The sequence below is a fragment of the Fundulus heteroclitus genome, unplaced genomic scaffold (assembly GCF_011125445.2).
Source record: "Fundulus heteroclitus isolate FHET01 unplaced genomic scaffold, MU-UCD_Fhet_4.1 scaffold_308, whole genome shotgun sequence".
NCBI lineage: Eukaryota > Metazoa > Chordata > Actinopteri > Cyprinodontiformes > Fundulidae > Fundulus > Fundulus heteroclitus.
In genome coordinates this window covers 117,309-123,368 of record NW_023396718.1, presented here as the reverse complement: position 1 = coordinate 123,368, position 6,060 = coordinate 117,309, and positions in this window count along the sequence as shown.

The window sequence follows — 6,060 nt, the reverse complement described above, 5'->3', positions numbered from 1 at the left end:
ACAGTAATAACTGTACAGCCTAAATTGACTCAGAAGTAAATCTATGGTTTAGCACTACAATACAAATATACAATCAATTGATCAACATCCCACAGTTCTTAATTCTTCTAGTTCAAACATACTTAATGTAAATTAAAATTATTGTTCATTAACATTAGACTAAACAGTAGACATTTTGAACCTCATTTACATTTGAGTCATTTAGCTTTAGGCTGTACATATATTACTGTATAAAAGATAATCCCCGCATGTGCAAATCCCTATGTTGAGCAAGGTACTTGAACGCATCACACACACAACATTTGATTCAGTCAGACATTTCTCGGGTGTTCTGCGCTGGTTTTCGTACATACAACTGTAAGTTATAATGTTTATGTGGTATTATACTCTGGGGTCGTGTTAACCCCTCAGTTTTATTGAGAATTTAGCAGTAGTTTTTCTGTCGTTTGTAGTGTGGCCACTAGTTACCTACAAATGAGCAACTTTATGTTACCAGCTGTTTGGCAATAGGCTTGTAGCTCTGTTATGGTTAGCAGCTAATTAGCAATCGGCGCAAAACTCTGGTGAAACCACAGCTTTAGAGTGACACCACAAAGTATTTTTAAGTTTAGGAAGTATTTTAACCCTTAATCAGGCACTGTGCACCAGGAGATACACACTCTTTAACATCCTGTAGGGGGTATATTGGGAGGTTTTCACTAATCAAGTTAGCATTTATCAAAAGTCTTGTCTGGTATTAGCATCTAGATCACATGATTTGGTTCAGGCCATCTTTCATCGTTTCGTCAGTGTTATGGGAATTGTAGATGGAATTCTAAACAATAGTAACTGAGTTCCCATCTTTACTAAGTGAGGAGACGGTGGTAATGACATTCCAGCACTTTTATTGAGAAACAGAGCAGAGATCACATAGATGGAAAGTAATCGCACCCCACTGTTCCGCTGCAGTCTCCATCTGCCCTGTCTCTTCCTGTCTCACTTTTCGGTTCCCCCTAATACTGCACAGTGGCCTTGGCTTGAGACATAACAAAGACAGTTTATCCTAGACAATCACCATGCTGCACATTATCTACACAGCATTCAGCCTTGCACTCAGCAACAGTGGATCTTATACACAGACATCTTGTCTCCAGGCCTCCTCTGTCCGAGTGGTGTGCAGCCATAGTGACTTCAGAATAATAATTCTTATAACAGTCAGCCTGATCAGAAAAAATCATGACCGCCAGTGATGGAGAACCTGCTTTCTTGGATGTAAGTAATCATATATTAGTCATACTTATTTTCAATAAAACAACAATATAAATTCCTAAAATTAATTGGGACTTTTTGTCTAAGCATTCTGATGAAGAAAAAAATATCCAACTATGTTTGTGGTGTTACTTAGCAGCTATTGAAATGTATGTATTCCCTACGTTGCCAGATTAGGGATAGTAATTCGGTCAATGTGCATTATTCAAAATTTTATTTAAAAATGGAAGGCATGTTAATAATTACTGCAGTACCAGATATTATGCACAGCTGTGCCCATCACAACAGTATAACTGTATTCTACTTAAAAAAATCTATTTATTTTCAAGCAGGGCATCTCAGCTAGGTCCTTTTATGGGGAAAAAAGCAAAGCACAGGAATGAGAGTGATAGAGGAGATCCCTGCAAGTTCTTCTGATTCTGAGTCAAACAGTGATCAAGATCAGGAAGTAATGTTCAGCCAGCATTTACTGAAAGTAGCACGCCACTACCCATTGTTAAGAAAATATCTTAGTCAAGCAGAGTGGTGTCTGTCTCTCCCTGCTCCAGCGTAAGATAAACATGGAGTTTTATGACCCCCCAAGGGGTGGAGTAGGCCAGAAGAGTTTCTTTGTTCGAACAAGATCACCCCTCCTTCCTTAATTCAGCAGAAGTGGGCTGACACTGTAGCAAAAAGGAATGTCTTGGTAAAACTTAGTTCAGACAGACTTCTCCACCGCACAGTGAAATCATCTTGATTGGTAATGTAAACTCTGTCTCCATATTTAATTTCTATAAATTAAATATGCATATTACAATGTTTTACCTCTGATCAATGCTTTCCTCATTTATTGCCAAATCTGGAACCGGGGGTTTCAATAGATATGTAGCAGCAGGCCGGTAAACCCATTCTTTAACATGGTGCCGTGACCGTCGGATTTTGGCAGTAAGTAGAGGAACTGTTTAACTATTGGACACGAAGGGAGGCTTGTCAATAGCATCACAGGGTCGACCCAAAACAGGTAAGCAGACCTTTATTCTCCATTGGCGACATGTTAGATGTTTAGGCTAAATTGAAAGTGGTGCTGTGGATGAGACGTTCTCTTCTCAAAATATCAGAGGTTGAACAGAGATATTAATATGAGAGGGTTGAATGGAATTTATGTTGAAACCGAGAAATGATTGAATGGGATTTACGTGTATGTCCATGTCAGAAAAACGTAAAATAAGATAGAAACTTAAAAGAGAATAAAAGCCAAGAAGCCATAAGTGGTGAGGCTGTCAAAAAATACAATAAAACAAAATAAAAAATATTTAACACAAAGAAAAAAAATATGTCCGGGGAATTGGCCACACGGAAACCAGACTGACAATCTGGTGATATTAGGGCTGAGGGGCTGCGCTACCTCTTGAGAATTAGGGACGCTCATAAAGAAGCAGGGAATAGATAAACTGTTGTAAGAAGAATAGAGATGAAATAAGGGGCCCCAGGGGGGCAATTTGGATTGTTTCCTAGCTCCAGAATGGGATTCTGGAGCACGACAGTTAGACTAAGGAGGTATTAAAATAAGTGAGAAAGTTCTGTCGACTACGGAAGGGACAAGGGTCCCTCCGTGATGCGCTAGCTGTCTAAATATTAATGTCTTGTCCAACATTTTGAATGTCTCTTTTGTGAATGGAATCCATGCTGTGTGAGTGAGCTAAAAACAAACTGGTGGGGCCTGTGGATCTGCAAAGTGTGGGTGTCTCTGTATGTATTTCTGCTTGGGTGTGTGTGTGTGTCTTCATGAGGGTGTCAATTTACCTACGTGCGTGGGCCCCAAGATAAGAGAAGTGCTATGGAGCAGAGTGCATTTGGCTAAGTAAAAAGTGATGGGTAAAAATATGGGTATAAAACTAAGGGGAATTTGAAAATCATTGGAAAAAAGGTTGATGCATTAATGATGTTTGTTGAAGTGCAGGAGAAGTTTCAATGCAGAAAAGCGATGAGGTATTGGCTGCAAGCTGATTGGGTGAGGTACATTGGGAAGCGCACGGCTGGCTGCATCTTGGTGCGTTTTGGAGAACATTTTTATTTTAAACTGTAGCCTAAAAGTTGGAAAGAGGTTAGAAGTTTCGAAAAGTTGTTGGAAATTTGGGAGAACATTAAACATCTGTTTGAGGCATTACAAATTGGGAAAACACAAAAAAGGATGTCTTGGTTAAACTAACTCTGTCGCCATATTTAATTTCTATGAATTAAATATGCATATTACAATGTTTTATCTCTGATCAATGCTTTCCTCATTTATTGCCAAATCTGGAACCGGGGTAAGATGGGTTTTCAATAGATATGTAGCAACAGGCCGGTAAACCCATTCTTTAACACTAGTTAAATTCAGTCCATACTTGCTAATAATACCATTTTGTGGAAATAACATAACACAGTTATGTATTTATGTATATATTTTTGTTTGTTTTTTACAGCTGGCTTAAGAAAAGGTTTGAGCACCAGTTAACAGCAGCTGCCAGTGAATTCAGCGCACCTGATGAGCTGTCTTCTCAACGTAGCTACTTTGCCCAATTCTTTGATGACAATCTGTTCCAACATATTGTTGAACAGACAAATCTCTACAGCTGTTAGTTAATTGGCGCCAGCATTAACAGCACTGTGGATGAGATCAAGTCATTTTTTGGCATTAAGCTAATCATGGAAGTGGAGAGAAGGCCATCTATGGATGGTTATTGGGCAGAAGACACACGTTATGCCAAAATAGCCAATGTAATGTCAGTAAAAAGGTTTAAATGCCTCTCACAATTCATCCACTTTCAAAACAATGAGAAATCAGACCCAACCCAAGATCTGCTCTGCAAAGTGACACCAGTGCTGGAGCACATAAGAAAGAAGTGTCTGGAAATTGAGAGTGAGAACAAGTTCTCAATAGATGAAACGATGGTCCCTTACAAGGGAACCAAGGCTGGGTCTCTCCGACAGTATCTCCCGAGCAAACCTCACCATTGGGGCTTCAAGATCTTCGTTCGAGCAGGCGTTTCTGGGATAGTTTATGACTTCCTGACAAACACCAGAAAGAGCACATTGGGCACAGACCAGGGTCCAGCCAAAGAATTTGGAGTTGGAGCCAATGTCATTCAACTCTGCAAGACTATCAAGAACCCATTAGAGTGTGTTGTCTACTTTGACAATTTTTTCACCTCCCTCCCACTCATTGTGCATCTGAAGGAGTCCCTTGGTTTGCGAAGTCTGGGAACCATCCACAAGAACAGGCTTAAAGGATGCACACTTGAAGATGACCGTGCTCTGCTGAGGCAAGGAAGGGGCAGCTATTACTACAGGGTAGATAATGAGGCAGAAGTGGCTATTGTAAAATGGTCTGACAACAAAGCTGTCACCTTAGCTAGCTCCTGTGCTGCAATCAGCCCTCTCAAGGAGGTCAGGCATTTCTCCAGACAGGAGAGAAGAAGAGTTGTTGTTCCTTTTCCAAACATTGTATCACAGTACAATGTCCACATGGGAGGAGTTGACCTTGCTGACATGATGGTGGCCTTGTACCACACTCCTGCAAAGTCCCACCGGTGGTACCTGGGCCTCTTTTGGCAAATGGCTGATATAGCCATTAACAATAGATGGCTTCTGTATTGCCCAGATGTCCAAAGCATTGATGTGCAAAAGCACAAAAAGTTTAAGGTATTCAGGCTGGAGGTTGCAGATGTCCTTATCTACAGTGGAAAGAAGAAGGGAAGGCCTTCCAAAGGGGGTGGGGAGGGGGGGGAGAATGTGCACAGCCCCACTAGATGCATACAAAGGCCAACAACCCCGAGACCCATGGTTGATGTCCGCCATGATCAAGTGGATCACTTTCCAGCTTTCACAGACAAGGGAAGGTGCAGGCTTTGCCCAGTAGGACAGACAACAATCTACTGCACAATATGTGGAGCTCGTCTGTGCATCGTCACCGGGAAAAATCCACGCATTCCATAAAAATTAAATATAGAAAGGAAATAAGGGGAATTGTTCATAGAGTTCCCACTATTATGGAAAACCTGGCTCCATAAAACTTTCTCCAGTATTCAGTTATGTATGCAAAATAAAATTGCTGTGTTGTTTTGTTTTTATGTAATCTTTAGTGCACAAAAAGTAAATTTTTTTCCGTTTTTGTGTCACTTTGTTATGAGATTACTAAAATTGGACTATTGGTAAAAATGAATACAATCAACTTTAAAAGTGCTATGTGTAATGTAAATGACCAAGGAATACACCAATGTATAATTTTTCTTCATCAAATTGAACAGTAATATGTTTATCATTGGGGTTCTGTTTATACCTTAATGGGGCAACGTATCCTGGGAGATACAACTCATAAAATCCAAAATATTGAATATATATAAATTTTGAATGAGGAAATATTTCACTTAGGGTCTAAAGAGATGAGTGATACAATTTAATTATTTTTTGCAACTTATTTTCCACTCCTGCCTGTTTAATTGTTAAGTTCTTTTTGCATTATTTGTATTTGTTCAACGTGGTGTTTATTGATCTTAAGTGCACCTTTTCCTGGGTTATCAGGGGCAAATTAAAGTAGTTTGTGATTACAGATGAATGCAGTATCTCAGATAGAGTTTACTGATATAAAGGATGATGAAGGAGAGAATTGGATCTAGAAGGATTTCATCCTCTTTGGTAAGGTGATAATTGTATTTCATGTCATGATTTACAAAGGCTTGGAAGAGGATTTAAAAGACTATGCTGTAATTTGTGAAATTACAAACCATAGTTTCATAATTGAAAATGATTTTATATTTTTGTTTTACATGGTTTAAAGATGATTCCAGTGTT